At 36.2% G+C, this 26,191-nt stretch overlaps 1 pseudogene; it reads left to right on the top strand.

Annotated features, from left to right (window-relative positions):
- LOC131486554 (transmembrane protein 223-like) overlaps window positions 1-17,458 on the top strand; it is a 47,352-nt pseudogene extending 29,894 nt beyond the window's left edge.
- Window positions 17,459-26,191: the final 8,733 nt, after the last annotated feature.

A 26,191-nucleotide genomic window follows, 5' to 3' on the forward strand; every position in this document is an offset into this window, starting at 1 on the left:
CATATCTTGGCTATTGTAAATAACAATGGATAAATATAATGGTGCATATATTTTTGAGTTCGTGTTTTCACTTTCTTTGGATAAATACCCAATAGTGGGATCATATGGAATTTCTGTTTTTAGTGTTAAAAACTAAACTTTCATACTGTTTTCCACCGTGGTTGTACCCATTTGCATTCCCACCAACAGTGCAAGAGGGTTCCTTTTTCTTCACATTCTCACAAACATTTGTTATTGCTTGTGTTTTGACTTTAGTTATTCAGACAGGTATAAGGTGATATCTCATTGTGGTTTTGATTTGCATTTTCTGATGATTGGTGATATTGAGCATTTTTTTTCTTCTGTCTATTGACCATATTTAAGTCTACTTTGGAAAAATGGCTATTCAGGTCCTTTGCCTATTCTATAATCAGATTGTTTGTTTTTCTGGTTTTGAGTTGTATAAGTTCTTTATATATTTTGGATATTAACCCCTTACCAGATATATCATTTGAAAATACCTTCTCCCATTTAGTAGGCTGCCTTTTCATTTTGTTAATGGTTTTCTTTGCTGTGCAATTTTTATGTAGTCCCAGTAGTTTATTTTTGCTTTTGTTTCCCTTGCCTTAGGAGACACATATAGAAAATCATTGATACAGCCAGCATCAGAGAAATTACTGCCTGTGTTCTCTCCTAGGGTTTTTATGGTTTCAGGTCTCACACTTAGATCTTTAATCCATTTTGATTTATTTTTGTGTCTGGTGTTAAAAGATAGTCCAGTGTCATTCTTTTACATGTAAGTGTCCAGTTTCCCCAGCACCATTTATTGAAGAGACTGTCTTTCGCCTATCATATACACTTGCCTCTTTTGTCCTAGATTAACTGACCATATATTCATGGATTTATTTTTGGGCTCTTTATTCTGTCTCACTGATCTATGTGTCTATTTTTGTGCCAGTACCATACTGTTTTGGTCACTATAGCTTTGTAGTACATCTTGAAATTTAGAATTGTGATCCAGAAATTGTGATCTAGAATGCATCTTTGTTTTTCTTCCCCAAGATTGCTTTGGTTATTTAGGGTCCTTTGTGGTTCCATAAAAATTTTAGGATTATTTGTTCTAGTTTTGTGAAAAATACTGTTTGTATTTTGATAGGGGTTTCATTGAATCCATAGGTTACTTTGGATTATGTGGACATTTTAACAATATTAATTCTTCTAATACATGAGCATGGAATATCTTTCTGTTTGTGTTGTCTTCAATTTCTTTCATCAGTGTTTTACAGTTTTCAGAGTACAGGTCTTTCACCTCTTTGGTTAAATTTGTTTGGGGTATTTTATTCTTTTTGGTGCAATTATAATTAGTGTTGTTTTTTTTCCTCTTACTTTCTCTTACTTTTTCTATCTTTACTTTCTCTCTTACTTCATTATTAATGTATAGAAACACTACCTATTTCTGAGTATTAATTTTGTGTCCTGCAACTTTACTGAAATTATTTATTATTTCTAGTAGATTTTTAGTGGAGTCTTTAGGATTTTCTATGTATAGTATATCTGCAAATAGTGACAGTTTAACTTCTTTACCAATATGGATTACTCTTATTTATTTTTCTGAAAGCATTGCTGTGGCTAGAACTTCTAGTATTATGTTAAATAAAAGTGGTGAGAGTGAACACCTTGTCTTGTTCGTAATCTTAGAGAAAATGCTCTCAGTTTTTCACCACTGCATATGATGTTAACTGTGGGTTTTCATATATAATTATGAATGAGGTATATTAAGGTATATTCCCTCTAACTCCACTTTGTTGAGAGTTTTTATCATGAATGATTGTTGCATTTTGTCAAATGCTTTCTCTACATCCATTGAGATGATCAAATGATTTACATCCTTTATTTTGTTGATATGATGTATCGTATTAGTTGTTTGCAAATATTGAATCATTCTTGCATCCCCAGAATAAATCCCACTTGATCTTTTCAGTGTATTGTATGTGGTTTGCTAACATTCTGTGAGGGTTTTTGCAGCTATGTTCATCAGGGATATTGGCCTGTAGTTTTCTTTTTTTGTGTTATCTTTGGTTTTTGTATCAGGATAGTGCTGACTTTGTAGAATGTATTTGGAAGCTTTCCTACCTCTTCTATTTTTTGGAGTGGTTTGAGGAGACTAGGTATTAACTCTTTAAATGTTTGATAAAATTCAACTGTAAATCCATCTTGTCCTGAACTCCTATTTTTCTCATACCTTTTTGATACCAATTCAACTTTGTAATTTGTAATAGGTCTATTCAAATTTTCTATTTCTTCCTGGTTCAGTTTTGGAACATTGTATATTTCTGAGAATTTATCTATTTTCTTCTAGGTTGCCCAATTTGTTGGCATATAGTTTTTCATATTATTCTCTTACAATCCTTTGTATTTCTGTGGTATCAGTTGTCATTTGTCCTCTTTTAGTTCTGATTTTGTTTGAGTTCTCTCTCTCTCTCTCTCTCTTTCTTTCATGAGTCTGGCTACAGGTTTATCAATTTTGTTGATCTTTTTAAAGCTCTGATTTCATTTTTTTTCCTGTTGTTACTTAGTCATTTATTTTTGCTCTGACCTTCATTATTTCCTTCCTTCATTTCCTACCTTCTACTGACCTCAGGGCTATTGTCTTTTCTCTTTTTGGTAATTGGTTGATTCAAATTATGTATTGTTGTTGTTATTGTTTTTATAACATACTCATTAGGAAGTTATCAATTTTTATAGATTTGAAATTTTTGCTAAAGAGTTGCACATAATATTCTTTTTTACAGCATCATGCTATTTATATATAAATTTATACACATTTGTATTTTATATAATTTAATAATACATTGCTTTGGCATATATACATATGTGGTTAAATTATTGTGAAAAGAAAATAAAATATACAGAAAAATCAGAGAAGCAATTAACATCAATGGAAGAGCAACTGCAGGTAAGCAGGAGAATGCAAGAAGTAGTAAACCAGGGTCCTTAAAATTATTGATAATATTACATTTTCAAAATGAGTGGTTAGTAAAAATAAAATGAGTGGTTAGTACATATGTTTTGGTCTATTATACTTCATACTATATATAAAATACAGTTTTCTTTTCATATGAATATTTCTTTTTTTTCACTTTTTAAATTTTATTTAAATCCAAGGTAGTTAGCATATAGTGTAATAATGATTTCAAGAGTAGAATTTAGTGATTCATCACTTACATATAACACCCAGTGCTCATCCCAACAAGTGTCCTTCTTAATGCCCATTGCCCATTTAGCCCACACACCCAACATCCCACCAGCAACCCTCAGTTTGTTCTCTTTATTTTAGTTTTTCATGGTTTGTCTCCCTCTTTGTTTTTATCTCATTTTTGCTTCCCTTCCCCTATCTTCATCTGTTTTGTTTCTTAAATTCCACATATGCACGTAATATTCTTATTTACACTTTCCTCATTTTTATACTTCTAGATATATTTTTTTCTTATTTCTAATTTTAACTGCTTTCACTCTTTCACTATTTTGCTTAGTTAAATCTTATCTATTGTCAAATGACAACTCTGGAATTTATTTTTCTAATGTATTTTCTATTAGTTTTAAGTGTTATTAGTTCTTTTACCCTATTTACATTTTGCATAATTTTAATTGTTTTATCTTGTAAATTAGTGATATAAATATTAAATTTATTGACTTTTATATTTTATTCCTTAATAATGAAGACATTTAAGGTATGTATGGTTTTCTATTAATTGTTTTAGTTGTTTCCCATAGTTTGGGTTTGGAGTATTCACATTTTGTCTTTTTATAAGAATTAGGTAATTTTAGGCTTTATTTCAATTATGGTCCAAAGATTATCTAAATGTTTGTTAATTAATTCCAAGTACTTGTCACTTTATTTATCTTAATACATTGGCTTATCTGAGAGTACTTATAAAATCTTTACTTTTGGGAAAGCTGTGAAGATATACTTTGTAACGAAGCACATGACTATTTGTTAGTCATATATATATATATATATATATATATATATATATTTGAAATTTATTCATTATTAAAGAATACAAGGCAAAAGTCAAGAAATTTAATATTTACATCACTAATTTGGAAGATAAAACATTAAAATTATACAAAATGTAAATAGAGTAAAAGAATTGATAACTTTTTTAAGTGTGGAGCCCAATATGGGGCTTGAACTCACTACCCTGAGGTCAAGACCTGAGTTGAGATCAAGAGTTGGATGCTTAACTGACTGAGTTACTCAGGTGCACCAAGAATTAATAACTTTTAAAACTAATGAAATAGAGGGGCGCCTGGGTGGCGCAGTTGGTTAAGCGTCCGACTTCAGCCAGGTCACGATCTCACGGTCCGTGAGTTCGAGCCCCGCATCAGGCTCTGGGCTGATGGCTCGGAGCCTGGAGCCTGTTTCCGATTCTGTGTCTCCCTCTCTCTCTCTGCCCCTCCCCCGTTCATGCTCTGTCTCTCTGTCCCAAAAATAAATAAAAAACGTTGAAAAAAAAATTTTTTTAAAAATAAAAAAAAACTAATGAAATAGAAAATATATTAGAAAAATGAATTCCAGAGTTATCATTTGAATTTAAGACTTAGCTAAGCAAAACAGTGAAAGAGAAAAAGCAGTTAAAATTAGAATTGAGAGGGGGACATCTGGGTGGCTGAGTTGGTTATGTGACCGACTTCAGCTCAGGTCATGATCTCACGGTTTTGAGTTGGAGCCCCGTGTTGGGCTCTGTGCTGATAACTCAGAGCCTGGAACCCGCCTCAGATTCTGTGTGTCTCCCTCTCTCTCTCTGCCCCTCCCCTTACTCATGCTTTGTCTCTTGGAAATAAATAAAAATTAAAAAAAATATTTAAAAACTTAGAAATGAGAAAAAATGTATCTGGGGGTATGAAAATGAGGAAAATGAATATAAGAATATTATGTGCAACTCTTTGGCAAAAAAAAACATCAAATCTAGAAAACTGATAATCTCATAACAAATATGCTACAAAAATAACCAAAAAAATCAATAAATAAATGGTACTTGAATCAATCAATTATCAAAAGGAGAATGGAAAGATAATGTTTAAAAGAAAAATAGACCCAAAAGCAGAACAAATTACTTTCAAAATGATTTTTTTGACTACCTTGGAGTATATTAAAATCTCACATAGTATTAATCTCTCTACTTTTGACTGAGTGAATAAAATTAGTTATTATATTATGTTAAGGGATGATTATTTATTACACTGTCATAATTAGTTACCCAATTTTATTGAATCATTTTTTACTACTAACTTATAGAGCTTTGTAAACATCTTTGGGCTGACTTTTAAGACTCAATAAATTAGAAGAAATACAAAATTTTATTATGTATTTCATATTTTTCAGCTTATAAGCACATTTTCATATAATTTATTAGGCAATCTAAGCCTCTAGAAATTGTGATTTATTTTATTTCAAATGATATGTCATATTTCTTCATTTCTAGAGTTTCACTTCTCTTTTCATGGATTCTTTGCTTTGAGTTAGACATTCAGTCACTCTGTTTATTGAATAATCTATCAACTGTAAAACTAATATGTTTCTTTCTTATAAAGAGAAAAAAAATACTAGCATCTCTATTAAAGTATCATTTAGAAGAGCCAAGTGTAATTTAAAATTTAGTTTTAAAATTTTTAATGGTCTCCATTCCATAATTTCCATCCAAACCACTTCTGTAGCTAGAACACAAGTTGTTGCCAATTTGCAATTTCCAGATCCAATTGCTAATTTCCAGATCTTCAGATATATTATTTAATCCTCTTTGATATTTATATGTTGACTAGAAATAAATTTAAAGTTTATTGGAAAAAGATGACTAGAGTAACTTACCAATTATTGCATCATCTAGAGATACTTTTATTTGGAGACAGTGCCAATTAAAAACATCTGGAAATTTTCAAAATCGTGGCTCACACTCCAGTCTCTTTTAATATTACAGTGAACCATCTGCATAGAGATTTAATACAGTTTTCAAAGTTTTCAATAACCCAACTTTTCTCAGCCACAAATAATAAAATGAGATGTATTATTTCAGATAATGTTCCTTCTAGTACAGAAGACCAACCTACGCCATAAAAATAACTTCAAAGTCATGAGTTTTACATTTTTTTAAATGTTCATTTATTTTGAGAGAGAGAGAGAGAGAGCAGAGGAGGGGCTGACAGAGAGAGAGGGAGAGAGAGAATCCCAAGCATGAAACATTAGATCATGAACTGAGCCGAAACCAAGAGTTGGTCGCTTAACTGACTGAGCCACCCAGGTGCCCCTTTGAATTTTATACTTTAAATTAATTCTTAAAATAATTCAAATAGTTGAAACATTGTTGATGATAACTGAATTTTTAAAAACATTTTTGAAATATAATATTTCAAACACATACAGAAACACATACAGAAAGGTGCATAGATTATAGCTCTGTAAATTATCACCGAAGAATGGCTGTTATTGTTATATTTTTGAAAGCCTTTCCTTTATCTTCCATATTAAACAGAAACTTTAGTCTCATTGTATCCTTGAAATCTTCTTCCTTATTTCTCTATAGCATTTATTGCCATCTCACATAGAATATATTTCCTTTCTATTTTGTGTGGATTCTTAACATAGCCACCTAAGTCTACCTGCTTCTACCTTTGTACTAAGTTGGTTCTTAGTCTCTCAAAATTTCAGTACTGAAATGGCCACACTGCTTTTTTTTTTTCTTAACTGAGGTTCTTTCCTGTAGAAGTAATTATAACAGTAATAGTAATTGTGGTGAGCAGCAATATTAATTAATAATAAAGTTATAATGTAGTTATTTATGCTGATTGTCTTAGGATGCCACAGAGACCACTGGGGATTTGGATTCCCATCATGGTGGCATCTGTAAAACACTCAGCACTGTCTTCCAGGTGGCCTAAGTCCTGATTAGTTGCAAGTCTGCTCTGAGGATGGTTTATGAAACTCACTGTTCTTTAGATGAAGCATTAGTTTGTCATTATCCTTGAATTGTGTTGTGACTAATAATTCTTAGTTTAGATTGATTCTTCTGAATCTGTAAGGAAGAAGAAAATAACATTAATAATGGACTGTAGTCTAGACATTTTTCTGATACTGTGCAAAAGTCAGAAAAGACTGGAATGTCTTGTGATGTGGAAGAGAGTACAAAATAAAAACAGATACTTATATTTGAGGAAATAGAAACTAAATGATTATTTCAATCAAAAATATGAGTGACTAATCCTAGTAACATAGAGGTTGGATACAAATGACACTCAAAAGTTTTATCAGTGATAGTTGAAAGTGCTACAAAAATAGTTGAAAGTGCTAATCATTTACTATTTCTATGAGAATGATACTTAAAAATGTTCTGTTTAAAATTTGTGGTTCAGATAAAGAATATGTGCAGTTATTAATGAGGAAGAAGAATTTAAAAGAACATGAATCAATTTCACATAATAAAGCAACCAAAAACTGAAATTTTGAAAAGATTCTTAATCATAGAGGGTCTAAAAATCTTACTGGAGAAGATCTTCAAGACACCTGCCCCCTTTTGGAACTTTTTTGTCAGTCTGAGAGGTTCTATAAAAACATCGTCTTACATATTTTTGATGTCTTAACAAAGGATCTGACAACCCTACCTTAATTTTGATCTTTGGAGCTCATTTCTTAAATTCAGAATAATTTGACATCTGGAGAAGGTGGGAATTAAATAGTTATATTTTTGAACCCAACAAGTGCTGGTTTCTTTAGATTTAATTTTTTTTCTTTTGCTTATCTCTCTCCCGTCACATTTATTATGCAGTGAGAGAAAGCCAGGTGGCAATTTCAATAGTCTTCCTGGAAATCTCCTCTGGTATGTCATCAAGTGTATTAGGTGTGTATCTTGTTTTCCTCACTGCAGGTGATTGTTTTGTGGAACTTTTCACTAATAAGTAACAAGGTTCCCCTTTCCTCCAACTGCTACTAAAATGTCACTTATTTTCTTCAAGGCTTTGCTTACAGCCTCCTCAAAACTGCTGGATCCGCTAATACTTTTTTTGAGGCCTTCTGGTTTTCACACACTGCGTAGTCCCAAAGTCAATGATAGCTGTTTTAGCCTTTTGTGATAGTAATACACAACTTCAGGTACCAAAATCTCTCTGGTTACTCCTTTGCTTCACAGAAAACCCAGCCTAGTGACATAAAGCAAACACTATTTTATTATACTCATGGATTCTGTAGGTTAGAAAGTCATAAATATTACTGTGGGAACAGGTTGTTTCTCCTCTGTGATGTCTGGAGCCTCAGATAGGAAGATTCAATGGCTAGGAATGATTTAGTAACTGAGATCTGAAATCATTTGAATGTTTGCTCACTCACATGCATGGTGGATTTTCCTGGCTATCTACTATTTCATACCTACATACAAACCCCTAAAAATGACTACTCTGTATGACTGATTAGGCTTTCTCATGCATAGTGACTGAATTCTAGGAGTGAGAGAGTCCCAAGAGAGTCAGGAGGAAACTGTATCACCTGTTTTGACCTAGCTTCAGAGGTCATACAGCATCACTTAGCTGGCATATACCCAACCAGTTCTAAGAGGACAGAACATAAGTCTCATCTATCTATGGTAGGAATGTCATGTAGGAAAAGCATGCATGGTAGGAAATAATTTTGTGGCTGACTTTGGAAAATACAACCATCAATAATAGTGTTTCCAAAACAATTTTACCATAATTTTGACAATTGAATCAGATCAGAATCCATTAGAAAGAGATGGCATACATAAATTATAAATTTTGAGGGGTATCTGGGTGGCTCAGTGGGTTATATGCCTGACTGTTGATTTCAGCTGAGGTCATTTTCTCAGGGTCATGGGATCAAGCCCTGTGTTGGGCTCTGCACTGCCAGCAGGGAGCCTGTTTCAGATTCTCTCTCTTCCTCTCTTTCTGCCCCTTTCTGCTCTTGCTCTCTCTCTCTCTCTCTCAAAAATAAACAAACAAACTTTAAAAAATAATTATAAATTTTGAGAAGAGTTTACATGTGTGAGAAGGTTATAGTGATAATTTCGAAGCACAGCACTATTACCACTCTTAAGTTTGAAACTTCATACCTAGTTTTGAATTATACTATATTCATTACTTCATGTCCTGTTCCTTTTTTCAGCAGTCTGTTTGTAATATTCATCCATGTTCTTGCATATAGCTTAGGTTCATTTTCATCATTGTATTGAATTCTCTTTTATGATTACACCACAATTTATTTATCCATTCTCCTATTGAGAGACTTGTTTTCTAGCTTTGGCCATGATGCTCTAAACATTCTTGAACATGTATCCTAGTGCACACAATGCATGGATTTTCTAGGATATATATCTTGAGTAGAACAGCTGCATCATAGATCATGTGCATCTTAAACTTTTAACTTGATAATGCCCAACCATTTTCCAGTGTAATTGAATTAATTGCAATACCACTAACAGTAAATATGAATATCATTTGGTTAACATCCTTGATAACACTTAGTATTGTCAGACTTTCCTATTTTTGTCTATCTGCCACTCTGGTGTTAGTGGGTGTGGTTTTTCACTTTTCCTGATTATTAATGATATTACCCATTTTTAAATATTCATTGACCATTTGGATTTCCTGTTAATAGAAGTAATAGTTCAAGTTTTATGCCTAATATTCTTTTGAGTTTCCTCTTTTATTCTTATTGTTTTTTCAGATGTTTTTATATATTCTGGTGCAACCACTTTGCTAGGTATATGTGATACATACACCTTTTCCTTTTTTTCACTTTCCTTAAGATGTCAGCCTTTTATCAAATGGTTAATATTTTCTTTGCATACGCAGTTTTTCCATAATACTAGGTGATGGTATTTTCTCATGTGATCTTCTTAAAGCCTTATAGGTTTTCTTTTTTATCTTGGTCTACAACCTACCTGAAGTTAATGTTTTTGTTCTGTGTTTAGGAAGCATCCAATTTTATTTGTTTCCCTATGAATACTCAATTAACCAAAGACTTTATTGAAAAATATGTCTTTTCTCCATTTTTAAATAAAATATCTCACATTTGTTGTAACAACTGATATACTTGCTTTTATTCTTTCCATTTTACATTATGTTCATCACATTAGTTTTTCTTCTTATTCATTTTCTTTATTTTGTTTTGGTTTTAGTCAGTTTTTATTCAACATTTCTCCCTTTTTATTAGTGAATATTTATATTCTTCCAAGACATTGTGTTTACTCTTCATTTCCTGAAACTCAGACATCTATATCTATCTGTATTTATAAATCTATATATTCAGTATAATATGAAAACAAAACAGCAAATATTTTACATCTCTATATTTCCTGTTTCTCTTGCTTTATTTTATATCGTATTAAGATAAACATTTTAGTGTGTTTTATTTTCCTAACCCTTAGATTACTATAGGATAAGAAGTTTAGAAAGTTTTAAGATTTCTTGATAGTCTTCTACTTCCTGAAAACCTATATTTGTTAAGATAATTTAGACTATCTAATCACAGGTGACTATCAAGTTTTCCTTTACAATATGACTGTATAAGCTGAAGAGCTCTTGTTTAGAATTTTTATTATACCTTCACACACTATCATTATCCATTTACAAACATATATAGATGGAGGTTAGGAATGGGAGAGAGATTAAATCATTGCTAACCAGTTCAGTTTCTCCCATCTTGATTCTCTGATAAATTTCATTTCTTGATTTGTTAGAATCCTTTCAGGAATATTTTTATCAAATACATATGTTCTCCAAATATTTGAATATCTAGAAATTATTTCCTTTTATCCTGACAGATAAATAATATTTGATTGCGTATAAGAGTCTACTGTAGTAGTCCTGGGGTGCCTGGCTGGCTCCGACAGTAGAGCATGCAATTCTTGATCTCAGGATTATGAGTTTGAGCCCCATTTTGGGTATAGAGATTACTTAACAATGAACTCAAAAAATAAAGAATCTAGTGTAGTAGTTCTTTTCCCTATCATCTGTAGCTGTCATTCTTTATCTTTTAGATTTCTATTATTTTAGATTAAATGTCTGGTATGACTCTAATATTTTATTAAAATTTATTTTTCTGTCAGGAATCTTTCAAATTTTAATCATTATTTTAATCTTTTAAAAAAGTCTTTATCTTGGGGCTCCTGGGTGCCTCAGTCTGTTAAGCATCTGACTTCATAATCTCAGATCATGATCTCATAGTTCCTGACTTTGAGCCTGTTGTCAGGCCCTGTGCTAATAGCTCAGACCCTGGATCCTGCTTCAGATTCTGTGTCTCCCTCTCTCTCTCTGCCCCTCCCCTACTCACACTCTGTCTTCTCTCTCTCAAGAATAAACATTAAAAAAAATTCTTTATCTTAAAAAAAAGTCTTTATATTTAGTGTTCATGTGTTTTATCGGGACATGTCTACGTTGATAACTTTGTTTTCTTCATCTTGCCTGAATGTGGAGAGAACTTGAAATTAGGAGATTTAAATATTTTTATTTTTTAATGTTTATTTATTTTTGAGAGAGAGAAAGAGTGTTGCGTGCAAGTGGGGGAGGGAAAGAGAGAAAGGGAATGAATCCCAAGTAGGCTCTGCCTGTCAGCACAGAGCATGAACCTTCAGATGATTACCTGAGCCAAAATCAAGAGTGGGACACTCAAGTGACTGAGCCACAGAGGCACACAAATTTAAACGTTTTTAAATTCACAGAGATTTTCTTCTGTCATTTGTTAACCATTGCCTCTCTTATGATAGATCCTTTCTCTTCTATAAGTCCCATTGTTAGCAAGTAAAAGCCCCTGGCTTTTTCTTCTGAGTCCTTTATCATTTCTTCCATTATCTTCATTTCCATATATTTTGTTATATGTTTGGTCATATATTTCTCCTTGTTCTTCCAAAATACTAATAACCATCTCAAGGGTGTGTACCTTTTCTTTTTATTCCCCTGACATATTTTCAGATTTGAAGATTGTATATATGTATATGTACATGTATTGTTTTTCTTTTTTTTTACCTCACATATTTGCCTTTTTTCCTTTCCATTTTTTGTTTTTGGTGTGAATATTTATTTGTTTATTTATTACTTATTTTTGAGTGAGAGAGAGAGAGAGTGCAAGCAGGGAAGAGGGGCAGAGGGAGAGAGAGAGAGAGAGAGAGAGAGAGAGAGAGAGAGAGAGAGAGAGAGAGAATCCCAAGTAGGCTCCACACTCAGCATGGAGCCTGACATGGGTCTTGATCCCCATGGCCCTGGGATCATGACCTGAGCCAAAATCAAGCATCAGAAACTTTCCACCACAATATGACAAGGATCTTGTTTCCTTCAGATTCCAATAACATATTCCTCATATTCTTGTGATCCCTCACCAGCAATATCTTTAATGCTCATATTTCTATCAACAGTCTGCTTATAATGATTTATGTGTGCACTAAGACAATATAAGTTTTCTGTTCACTTTTCACTTCATTCTGAGTTTTCACTAGCAGAGTTGTTAATGTCCACATTTATATTAACAGTCTATTAAAGGCAATCTAGACTTTGCTATATGCTCCTCAGAATTCTTTCATCTTCTGCCCAATTCCTAAATGCTTGCACATTTTAGGTATTCACATAGCACCATCTCACTTCCATGCACCAAAATCTGTATTAGTTTCTTACTGCTACTTTAACAAAAGGACAAAAATTTGTTGACTTAAAACAATATAAATGTATTATCTTATAGTTCTAGAGGTCAGGAATCTCAAATAGATTTCACTTGACTAAAATCATGGTGTTAGCAGGGCTGTATTCTTCTGGATACTCTAGGAGGACTCTATCTCCTGGCCTTTCACAGCTTTAGAGTCCTCCTAATTTTTTTGGCTTATTGCCCCTTCCTTCATCTTCAAAGTCAGCCAGGTATAGCAGCTCCAAACTCTCTGACTCTGCCTCTCCTGCCTCCCTTGTAATTATGTTGGACATACCTGGATGATTCAAGATGATCCTTCTATCTCAAGATCCTAAACTTAACCACACATGGCAAGTTCCTTTTCCTTTGTCAGGTCAAGTAACATGGTATAGTCAGGGTTATCCACAGAAACAAAACCAAAAGACATAGATATATAGATATATAGATATATAGATATATTCCCTCTTCACTGGAGAAGGTCATTTTTTTTTCCTATTAAGGTCTTCAACTGATTGAATGAAACCCACCCACATTATAGAGGGTATTCTAAGTCTAATTATTTAAATGTCTATCTCATATAAAAAAATAATACCTCTACAAAAATGTATAGAATAAAGTTTTGTCAAATATCTGGCCTAGTTGACCCATAAAATTAGCCATCACAACTAGAAATAGGTTTCAGGGATTAGTAGTTGAACATCTTTGCAGGGCCATTATTCTGCCTACCACAGTGAAGATCTAAAAATGTGAATAATGAAAGGAGTAAAATAAGACAGACATGGCAGGGAGGGGAGTAGAGATGTATAGAATTGTAAGCATGTCAAATACAAAACATAATTTTCAATAGTGGGAAGGTGTGGGGGAATAGATGGGAACTCATATATCAAAAAATGTGGCAAGAGACAAAGCTATAGAGGTGGCCATAAGCCAACCTATAGAATAAGGGGTCAGTCTTCATTAAAGGCCTTGATTCTTACCCTAAAATGAACTGTGATGTATGGATAGTGAATGAGACAGCCCAGTGAGCCACTGATGAGTTTTAAGTAGGAAATGATGAGATTATCATTATAAAAAGGAAGACTACTCTGGAACCAGTGTGAAGGCCTGATTTCCAAGGAGAAGCACTGGAGGGAAGGGAAAAATAAACAGTGAAACTGAAAAAACACTGTAATAGTGGCATTGAAGGGAAGGAGTTTAAGGCATAATAAGACTTGGTGATGGATAAGTTATAGATGGTAAATGGTAAGAATATGCCTTGAAGCATTTGGAAGATTATGTTCATGTCTAAGACAGAAATGTGACTTAACAATTGAATGTATGATTAGAAGACAATGTAGGCATTAGGCAACGTTTTCTTAGAGTGATGATGATATTTGATTATATTCTAAGAAAATGTCATGGTGGAAATGGTAGGGACTTCCTATTATGAAGACTCTCAAGGAAATTTCAAAGACTCTATAGGTAAGATGCTTTTTTGGTAGCACCAAAGTAGAGTGGAAAAGGAGGGTTTAATGAGGATCCTAAGAATGAAGTGGAAGCAGTGGAAGTCTTCCAACTTAGAGATAAAATGAGGTGAAAACTCCATCATTTACTATCTACTATTTGTCTTAGGCAAATATATATATAATTTTTAAAAATCTTAATGACTCAACTGTTATTAAGCATGGTATCAAGCTTCAGCAAAAAAGTTTGCATGCATTTGTCATTTAATGTCTGTGTATATGTACTGTCAGTATTATCATATTAAAGTTGAAATTATTGCAGCTTAGAAAGCTAAAACATCTTACCCCCAGTCACATAGTGGAGAAGTAAGAATATAAACAGACCTCCCGGACTCTAATATCTATTCTCTTAAGGAAAGATCTCTCTTTACTGACAAGATACTTAGTATAATGGGCCAAATAGCAGCTATGGTGTAACGTACAAGAAGCACAGCCAGGAGACTCAGGAGTGCATCTTCAAACAGCCAATGTGTGACCTTGAGCAAATCTTTACTCTCAAATTAGATCAAATATCTAACATGCAATACTAGATGTAACATAAAATCTATGTAACATCTAATGTAATGTAATATCTAATATGCAAATTGGATATGTATTTTCCATCCACTGATTTACTATTCAGTATGACAAATTGTTTACCCTTTTATGACTATTCCTTTTACCATTCCCCTCTGTGGGATTGAGGCTCAGATTCCCCTTCTTTCTGGCTCACATTCTATATTTTACCTGGTAGACAGTGACCACTGAGTCTGTAGTATGATTTGTTTTTCAAACTAGTAGACTACAAGACCTCTAAAGTTCATTATAGATCATAAAGTCTACTAATGTGCTGCATTTGACAATGTTTTCACTTTTTTTCCGAAGTGTAAATGTATGTAGCTGTGAAAGAGAAATGTTATTTACTGAGACACCTTTGAAGGTGCATTTTATTTTGTACAAAGGAGAAGTCCCACTAAAAAAAAATAAGACTAGGTGGAATTTCTTCTCTGTGGGAGAGATTAAAGAAATGCTAAAGTGCATTAAAGACAATGGAATGCAAACAATATAGATTGGTTACAGAACTTCAAGACATCTTCACAGTCTGGAATTCGTTACAGAAAGTGGATAAAAATAAATTAGAACTTCCTGAAGTGAACACAGAAAAAGTAATTTGACATTCACAAAACTCTTCAGTCCTGAATCTCCCCCAAAATAATTATTTTACTTAGAAATTTAATTTAATTTAACAACAGCTGTCAGTAACATGGAAATAGCTGGTGGGCTTTTAAAAGTAAGCACTGAGATACAGAAAGCTATTATATAAGGGCATCACAGTCTGTGACAAACTGAGAAGCAATATCTTCCTTCAACAGAAGTGTGTGACAAGGCTTGAGACTGTTAAAACAAGTAAAGTTACTTATAATTGGGAAATTGCCTGTTTCACACAGTCCATCAGACACTCACATGGCTGTACTTAATGGAAGATGCTGATGACAAGCCACAAAGGTGTCACTTGGGTGACATTCCATTTAAAGTCACCCCCAAACAGACAGCATGAGCTTTCCAAGGGGAGGCATAACCATTGGGCTGGAAGCAGGCAGGATTATAGTGCAGAACCTAACAATACAGGAGAGAGTTCTCCAGCCCAGTGACTTGGGGAATGGGGCTCAAGTGGGTAAGTAGTGTCATTACTGCTTGCACATGGATTTTGTGTCCCTCTTCCAATACCTCTCTAAGCCCTGTCTACTCCCTGGAGAAAGAATGAAGAATTTGGAAGCAGTGTGTACTTCTATTTGATGGAGAATATACCTAAGTGAAAATGAGGAGTGTAAAGGAAAACAAAAGTTCTTGTTAAATGGCATGAAAAGCAGATTAGAAAGGAGAGCAAACCATATATGTGGCCTCTCACAGTGAGACCTCCATTCTGTCTAATGAGGGAATTGCCTTAGATAATGTCAAACTCAGCTCTAGAAGTTTATTTCTCTGTATTCATAATTGCTTGTTTTAGTTGGAGAGATGGATTTAAGGGATAAAACAAGAGAAAATATATAGGCATTGGCAGGTCCTTTTAAGAAATAAAAGAGAAAACTGACCTAAGTTGGTTATGTTGACTGGTGATAACGTGACATGGTACCTACTGACTGACTCTTGAATCCACTTCCCTTCATCTTTGATCAGTGGCCTGTCACTATTCATGTCTCAATCATTACAAACAGCTCCATGGATTTCCCTCCCTCTATTTTTATCCTATTCCAATTTATTTCTACACTTCAACCAGAGGGATATTTCCCAAAATGCAAATCTGCTCAAGTCATTCCTTTGCTTACACATCATTAATTGTTCACTGTTGGCCTCAAAATAAAATCCAAATGCTTTAGCATATTGTACAAACATTTTGCAATATGACCTGTGGGAGTGTTCCCCGTGGCAGGACTAAAGAGAAAGCCAACAAAAACTGGGAATCGTGTTTATCTGAAGTACTCTCAAAATGTTGTCAGGAGAGAGAACAGTAAAGGATGTGCTTAGAAATCGGCAGAAATGCCTTGCATCAAATATGAACATTTGAGGTGGAAGTCCTGCCCCAGAAGTGGAGCCAAGCAGGCCAAGGTGACACCTGAATAACAGTGGACCCTGCAAGACGCAGCCCTGCCGCGAGATGTGCTGTTCTTCGTGTGTGAACGGGGCCACTTCTTTCTTAGTCCTTGGGCTGTTCTGCAAGGTCCAGAGCATCATCTGGGCCTCCCTAGCATAGCTGCCTTGGCCCGACTCCTGCTCCAGGCACTGCCTGCAGATACAGACTTCCCAGACTGTGGCCATTGGACCCGCACTCCATGCCCTGGTGCTGCAGCCTGGCAGTCCACTGTGGCACCATCAGGACCCTGGTACTTGGTGCTGGTCTTCTCTTCTCCCTTTATTCTGTGAGTTCAGTGATGCTACAGGCTAGAGGGTTCACCACTGATGGTTCCTTTGAACCAGGTATCCTGCATGGTCCACCGTGGTGAAGTCTATGCCATGTTGTCTCTGAATATCAAAGGCCAGCACTTCTACTAACTCTTGGACAAAGCTGGACATTTCCCCAACATGATACCCTGACAACACTGTGGGTGCCTACTGCAGCTTGTGAAGAAACCACCTTGGGTTACTCACCCCTCCCAGAGGGGAACAAAAGCAGAACCTTGGTGATGGGGTGATGACCAAGGTCACACAAGGGGCCCCAAAGTTCATTAAAGGCAAATAAAAGAGCAGTCACCCCCCACCCCAAAACAGCAAGAACAAACAAACAAAAACAAATATGAAGAGTTGAGGACAAAAGCATGAGGACAGGAAATAAATTAGAAAGGTCTGAAGCACAACATACAGAACTGGTACAAAGAATGGGTAGCAAGGAAGCTTCAGGAGGACATTTGTGTAAAGTGAGGGCAGAGCTCTTCATTTACTCTGTGGTGTAACAGAGTGAGAGTGTAAGGGAGGTGGAATGACTCCACACTGCCTCCCTTTCCAACCTCAACTCCTGCAAGTTGACCTCTCCTGTGCTATCCTCTTTGAGTAAAAGGGAATACTGAAAAATGCTCTGTACTGTTTCACATGACTTTCTAATTCCAAATTAGCACAGTAACTTTTGTCCCAGTAAAAACTTAACATTTGCAGAATTGAATTTACTTAAATTGAATCCTTCATAGTGAAATATTCTCTTCATTCCAGAATGAGAGGCTCACACTGCCTCCAGTGTAGTGGAATAGGCTTTCTTTTCTCCTGCCTGACAAACTCTTTTTCAATCTTTGAGACATGACATCGATTTCAAAAACTGAATGGGCCCTTCTATCAGAGCCATTCTTTCTCTGTGTCTACACAGGACCTTATACATATCTAAGAAATATTACATACTGCATACCAGTGTTATTTGCTAATGTGACTGTCTCCACACTGTAACATAATTTCTGGAGGTTAGGGATGTGCCTTACTGGATACACTAAATGTATGAGAACGAGACTGAGGGAGAGACCAAGACCCATTAAAGACACTCTCCTTTCTCATAGATTGAATCCAAAGGGCTAAAATAGAGCTCTACTTTATGTATTTTGCCGTTGTTGTTTATTTTAAATAACCTCTTGGAATGTTTTCTTCTGATTTAAAATAGCTATACCAAAATTGTTATTTTTACCTACTCATAATTGGGACACCTGCATAGAAGAAAAGGATAAGGAAGCTAAGGACTTTAGATCAAAATAATAGAGATGCAGGGTAGGCAGCAACTTGCTTCCTGCACCACACAGAGTTAAAGAAATGGTTTTAAACTGCCTCCTGGAGAAAGATGACTTAGCCTGCCTTGTGGGAGCAAGTAAACAGTAAAGGGAGCTGGAGCTGATCTAGCACTGCTTATTTTGCAACAATACTTCTCTTTGGATGAGAGGCTACATATCTAGAAAGCTGGATTTGGGGAAAGAATGCATCTCAAAAGACATGAAAATCAAAAATCTTAGGTTAATGGTTGCTTTTTATTTCTCCATTATCTTTCTGGAATGAAGAGAATATTTCACTATGAAGGATTCAATTTAAGTATATTCAATTCTGCAAATGTTAAGTTTTTTCTGGGACAAAAGTTACTGTGCTAATTTGGAATTATAAAGGATAAATGAAGTCATGTATTCATGAATGAAAGAGGCAATGTAGAAGAATAACTAAATCCATAGCTTTGGAACCAGATAAAGCTGGATTCATAACTTGACTCTTGCCATATTCTGTCCAACATACGTTGATGTTATTATAAAAAATAAAAAAAACTAAAGTATGTGGATCAGTTAGGATGATTCCAGCTGAAAGTAACAGAATACCCATCTAAAAGTGGCTTATGCCATATGGTAACAAAATGTCTCTATAACAGAGAAATCAAAAGAAAATGTGATAAGAGGGTTAGAACTATATGTCCCATTGATGTCAGTAGGGATCATGCCTTGTCCACTGTGTTGTGGGTTGAATTATATCGCCCCAGTTAGATATGTTGAAGCCCTATTCCCCAGTGCCAGAGAATGTGACCTTAATTGGAAATAGGATCTTAACAGAGGCAATCCAGTTAATGTAAAGTAGACCTTAATACAATATTATTTGTGTCCTTATAAAAAGGAGAAATTTGGACATGGAGTCTGACATGCACAGAGAGAAAATATAAGCAAACACAGGGAGACTGCCATGTTACGATAGAGGATTGGAGAGATGTATCTATAAGCCAGGAAATGCTAAAAGTTACTAACAATCAGAAGCTAGAGACGGGCAAAGGAGGATTTCCCTACAGTTTTCAGGAAGCATGGCTCTGCTCATACATTGATAACAGATTTGTAGCATATAAAATTCTGAGGCACTAAATTTCTGTTGTTTTAAGCCCCACAATTTATGGTACTTTACTATGGCAGCCCATAGCTAGGGAACTACTACACATCGTTTCAGCTCTGCCATCCTCAACTTTCTTCTTCTTTTTTTTCCCAATATATGAAGTTTATTGTCAAATTGGTTTCCATACAGCACCCAGTGCTCATCCCAAAAGGTGCCCTCCTCAATACCCATCACCCACCCTCCCCTCCCTCCTACCCCCCATCAACCCTCAGTTTGTTCTCAGTTTTTAACAGTCTCTTATGCTTTGGCTCTCTCCCACTCTAACCTCTTTTTTTTTCCCCTTCCCCTCCCCCATGGGTTTCTGTTAAGTTTCTCAGGCTCCACATAAGAGTGAAAACATATGGTATCTGTCTTTCTCCGTATGGCTTATTTCACTTAGCATCACACTCTCCAGTTCCATCCACGTTGCTACAAAGGGCCATATTTCATTCTTTCTCATTGCCACGTAGACTCCGTTGTGTATATAAACCACAATTTCTTTATCCATTCATCAGTTGATGGACATTTAGGCTCTTTCCATAATTTGGCTATTGTTGAACATGCTGCTATAAACATTGGGGTACAAGTGCCCCTATGCATCAGTACTCCTGTATCCCTTGGCTAAATTCCTAGCAGTGCTATTGCTGGGTCATAGGGTAGGTCTATTTTTAACTTTTTGAGGAACTTCCACACTGCTTTCCAGAGTGGCTGCACCAATTTGCATTCCCAACAAGAGTGCAAGAGGGTTCCCGTTTCTCCACATCCTCTCCAGCATCTATAGTCTCCTGATTTGTTCATTTTGGCCACTCTGACTGACCTGAGGTGATATCTGAATGTGGTTTTGATTTGTATTTCCCTGATGAGGAGCGACGTTGAGCATCTTTTCATGTGCCTGTTGGCCATACTGATGTCTTCTTTAGAGACGTGTCTATTCATGTCTTCTGCCCATTTCTTTACTGGATTATTTGTTTTTCGGGTGTGTAGTTTGGTGAGCTCTTTATAGATTTTGGATACTAGCCCTTTGTCTGATATGTCATTTGCAAATATCTTTTCCCATTCCGTTGGTTGCCTTTTAGTTTTGTTGGTTGTTTCCTTTGCTGTGCAGAAGCTTTTTATCTTCATAAGGTCCCAGTACTTCATTTTTACTTTTAATTCCCTTGCCTTTGGGGATGTGTCAAGTAAGAAATTGTTACGGCTGAGGTCAGAGAGGTCTTTTCCTGCTTTCTCCTCTAGGTTTTGATGGTTTCCTGTCTCACATTCAGGTCCTTTATCCATTTTGAGTTTATTTTTGTGAATGATGTGAGAAAGTGGTCTAGTTTCAATCTTATGCATGTTGCCGTCCAGTTCTCCCAGCACCATTTGTTAAAGAGACTGTCTTTTTTCCATTGGATGTTCTTTCCTGCTTTGTCAAAGATGAGTTGGCCATACATTTGTGGGTCTAGTTCTGGGGTTTCTATTCTATTCCATTGGTCTATGTGTCTGTTTTTGTGCCAATACCATGCTGTCTTGATGATGACAGCTTTGTAGTAGAGGCTAAAGTCTGGGATTGTGATGCCTTGTGCTTTGGCCTTCTTCTTCAAAATTACTTTGGCTATTCGGGGCCTTTTGTGGTTCCATATGAATTTTAGGATTGCTTGTTCTAGTTTCGAGAAGAATGCTGGTGCAATTTTGATTGGGATTGCATTGAATGTGTAGATAGCTTTGGGTAGTATTGACATTTTGACAATATTTATTCTTCCAATCCATGAGCAGGGAATGTCTTTCCATTTCTTTATATCTTCTTCAATTTCCTTCATAAGCTTTCTATAGTTTTCAGCATACAGATCTTTTACATCTTTGGTTAGATTTATTCCTAGGTATTTTATGCTTCTTGGTGCAATTGTGAATGGGATCAGTTTCTTTATTTGTCTTTCTGTTGCTTCATTATTAGTGTATAAGAATGCGACTGATTTCTGTACATTGATTTTGTATCCTGCAACTTTGCTAAATTCATGTATCAGTTCTAGCAGACTTCTGGTGGAGTCTATCGGATTTTCCATGTATAATATCATGTCATCTGCAAAAAGTGAAAGCTTAACTGCATCTTTGCCAATTTAGATGCCTTTGATTTCCTTTTGTTGTCTGATTGCTGATGCTAGAACTTCCAACACTATGTTAAACAGTGGTGAGAGTGGACATCACTGTCGTGTTCCTGATCTCAGGGAAAAAGCTCTCAGTTTTTCCCCATTGAGGATGATGTTAGCTGTGGGCTTTTCATAAATGGCTTTTATGATTTTTAAGTATGTTCCTTCTATCCCGACTTTCTCGAGGGTTTTTATTAAGAAAAGTTGCTGAATTTTGTCAAAGGCCTTTTCTGCATCGATTGACAGGATCATATGGTTCTTATCTTTTCTTTTATTAATGTGATGTATCACACTGATTGATTTGCGAATGTTGAGCCAGCCCTGCAGCCCAGGAATGAATCCCGCTTGATCATGGTGAATAATTCTTTTTATATGCTGTTGAATTCGATTTGCTAGTATCTTATTGAGAATTTTTGCATCCATATTCATCAGGGATATTGGCCTTAGTTCTCTTTTTTTATTGGGTCTCTGTCTGGTTTAGGAATCAAAGTAATACTGGCTTCATAGAATGAGTCTGAAAGTTTTCCTTCCCTTTCTATTTTTTGGAATAGCTTGAGAAGGATAGGTATTATCTCTGCTTTAAATGTCTGGTAGAACTCCCCTGGGAAGCCATCTGGTCCTGGACTCTTATTTGTTGGGAGATTTTTGATGACTGATTCAATTTCTTCACTGGTTATGGGTCTGTTCAAGCTTTCTATTTCCTCCTGGTTGAGTTTTGGAAGCATGTGAGTGTTTAGGAATTTGTGCATTTCTTTCAGGTTGTCCAGTTTGTTGGCATATAATTTTTCATAGTATTCCCTGATAATTGCTTGTATCACTGAGGGGTTGGTTGTAATAATTCCATTTTCATTCATGATTTTATCTATTTGGGTCCTCTCCCTTTTCTTTTTGGGAAGCCTGGCTAGAGGTTTATCAATTTTGTTTATTTTTTCAAAAAACCAACTCTTGGTTTCGTTGATCTGCTCTACAGTTTTTTTAGATTCTATATCGTTTATTTCTGCTCTGAGATTTATTATTTCTCTTCTTCTGCTGGATTTAGGCTGTCTTTGCTCTTCTGCTTCTATTTCCTTTAGGTGTGCTGTTAGATTTTGTATTTGGGATTTTTCTTGTTTCTTGAGATAGGCCTGGATTGCAATGTATTTTCCTCTTGGGACTACCTTCGCTGCATCCCAAAGCATTTGGATTGTTGTATTTTCATTTTCATTTGTTTCCATATATTTTTTAATTTCTTCTCTAATTGCCTGGTTGACCCATTCATTCTTTAGTAGGGTGTTCTTTAACCTCCATGCTTTTGGAGGTTTTCCAGACTTTTTCCTGTGGTTGATTTCAAGCTTCATAGCATTGTGGTCTGAAAGTATGCATGGTATGATTTCAATTCTTGTATACTTATGAAGGGCTGTTTTGTGACCCCGTATGTGATCTATCTTGGAGAATGTTCCATGTGCACTCAAGAAAAAAGTATATTCTGTTGCTTTGGGATGCAGAGTTCTAAATATAGCTGTCAAGTCCATCTGATCCAGTGTATCATTCAGGGCCCTTGTTTCTTTATTGACCGTGTGTCTAGATGATCTATCCATTTCTGTAAGTGGAGTGTTAAAGTCCCCTGCAATTAACACATTCTTATCAATAAGGTTGCTTATGTTTGTGAGTAATTGTTTTTTATATTCAGGGGCTCCTGTATTCGGCACATAGACATTTACAATTGTTAGCTCTTCCTGATGGATAGACCCTGTGATTAATATATAATGCCCTTCTTCATCTCTTGTTACAGCCTTTAATTTAAAGTCTAGTTTGTCTGATATAAGCATGGCTACTCCAGCTTTCTTTTGACTTCCAGTGGCATGATAAATAGTCTCCATCCCCTCACTTTCAATCTGAAGGTGTCCTCAGGTCTAAAATGAGTCTCTTGTAGACAGCAAATAGATGGGTCTTGTTTTTTTATCCATTCTGCTACCCTATGTCTTTTGTTTGGCGCATTTAGTCCATTTACGTTCAGTGTTATTATAGAAAGATATGGGTTTAGAGTCATTGTGATGTCCGTAGGTTTCATACTTGTAGTGATGTCTCTGGTACTTTGTCTCACAGGATCCCCCTTAGGATCTCTTGTAGGGCTGGTTTAGTGGTGATGAATTCCTTCAGTTTTTGTTTGTTTGGGAAGACCTTTATCTCTCCTTCTATTCTAAATGACAGACTTGCTGGATAAAGGATTCTCGGCTGCATATTTTTTCTATTCATCACATTGAAGATCTCCTGCCATTCCTTTCTTGCCTGCCAAGTTTCAGTAGAGAGATCAGTCACGAGTCTTATAGGTCTCCCTTTATATGTTAGAGCACATTTATCTCTAGCTGCTTTCAGAATTCTCTCTTTATCCTTGTATTTTGCCAGTTTCACTATGATATGTCGTGCAGAAGATCGATTCATGTTATGTCTGAAGGGAGTTCTCTGTGCCTCTTGGATTTCAATTCCTTTTTGCTTCCCCAGTTCAGGGAAGTTCTCAGCTATTATTTCTTGAAGTACATCTTCAGCACCTTTCCCTCTCTCTTCCTCCTCTGGAATACCAATTATGCGTATATTATTTCTCTTTAGGGCTTCACTTAGTTCTCTAATTTTCCCCTCATACTCCTGGATTTTTTTTATCTCTTTTTCTCAGCTTCTTCTTTTTCCATAATTTTATCTTCTAGTTCACCTATTCTCTCCTCTGCCTCTTCAATCTGAGCCATAGTTGTCTCCATTTTATTTTGCAGTTCATTGATAGCATTTTTTTAGCTCCTACCGGCTGTTCCTTAGTCCCTTGATCTCTGTAGCAAGAGATTCTCTGCTGTCCTTTGTACTGTTTTCAAGCCCAGCGATTAATTTTATGACTATTATTCTAAATTCACTTTCTGTTATGTTGTTTAAATCATTTTTGATCAGTTCATTAGCTGTTATTATTTCCTGGACGTTTTTCTGAGGGGAATTCTTCCCTTTCGTCATTTTGTATAGTCCCTGGAGTGATGCGGGACTGTGGGGCACTTCCCCTGTGCTGTCTTGAATAACTTGCGTTGGTGGGCAGGGCCACAGTCAGACTGATGTCTGCCCCCAGCCCACTACTGGGGCCACAGTCAGACTGGTGTGTGCCTTCTCTTCCCCTCTCCTAGGGGTGGGATTAACTGTGGGGTGGCGTGGCTCGTCTGGGCTATTTGCACACTGCCAGGCTTGTGGTGCTGGGGATGAGGCGTATTAGCTGGGGTGGATTGGCAAGGTGCACATGGGCGGGAGGGGCAGGCTCAGCTCGCTTTTCCTTCACAGATCCACTTTGGGAGGGACCCTGCGGCACCAGGAGGGAGTCAGACCCGCCGGATGGATGGATCCGCAGAAGCACAGCGTTGGGTGTTTGCGCGGCACAAGCAAGTTCCCTGGCAGGAACTGGTTCCCTTTGGGATTTTGGCTGGGGGATGGGCGAGGGAGTTGGTGCTGGCAAGCGCCTTTGTTTCCCACCAAGCTGAGCTCTGTCGTCAGGGGCTCAACAACTCTCCCTCCCGTTGTCCTCCAGCCCTCCCGTTCTCCGAGCAGAGCTGTTAGCTTATAACCTTCTGGATGTCAAGTCCCGCTTGCCATCGGAACACACTCCGTCCAGCCCCTCCGCTTTTGCAAGCCAGACTTGGGGGCTCTGCTTGGCCGGCAGGCCGCCCCTCTGCCCCGGCTCCCTCCCGCCAGTCCGTGTAGCGCTCACCGCCTCGCCGCTCTTCCTACCCTCTTCCATGGGCCTCTCGTCTGTGCTTGGCTCCAGAGACTCTGTTCTGCTAGTCTTCTGGCGTTTTTCTCCTCAACTTTCTTCTTTATGGCATTCCCTTTGCATAATCACAAAATGACTACTATACTCCAAAGCACCATATCCTGCCACACCAAAAAAGAGAAAGGAGGGTATTTTCTCCTGGTATACCTCTTTTTTAAGAAAAAAAAAAAGAAAAAAGAATTTCTTTTTACAGCAAGAAAACTTAGGTTTAGGTCCCCAGAAAGACATACCTTCAGGTCCCATTGGTTGTTGTGGGTCATATCCTCATGCTCTGTGTGCAAGCATGGGTGGCCACATGGATGTCTGGAATGTTAAATCTCTATCATGGAAAGTATATACTGTTTTCAAAGAAAAAAGGAGAAAAGCACAGCTTTTTGGTAGGCAACCAATGCCATCTGCCATAGCACAGAAAGACTTAAGGAGGTGAAGAAAGCTATTAAACTTAAAGATTCAACTTTATTTTGACACTTTATGTACCTCTAAGTGGAATGAAATTTTACATCAAAATAATAGCTAGCTAATATATATTTGGCAGTCTATGTGCTAGGTACTGTGATAGATTTTACATGTCTCCTAATTTTATTACATACCACATAAAGGCAGTACAGTTAATGTTCCCATTCAACATAGGAGAAACCTGAGATAAAGAGCATAAAAAAATTGCTCATTGTCACACTAGTAAATGGTGGGGCCAAGAAAGGATCTTAGTTTGGTACATATAACATCTTTCCTATGAGATAGAAAAACATGTCCCTTAATAATCAGATTCTCTTTGGAAGTGCTATGA

The sequence above is a fragment of the Neofelis nebulosa genome, chromosome 10 (genome assembly GCF_028018385.1).
Source record: "Neofelis nebulosa isolate mNeoNeb1 chromosome 10, mNeoNeb1.pri, whole genome shotgun sequence".
Lineage (NCBI taxonomy): Eukaryota > Metazoa > Chordata > Mammalia > Carnivora > Felidae > Neofelis > Neofelis nebulosa.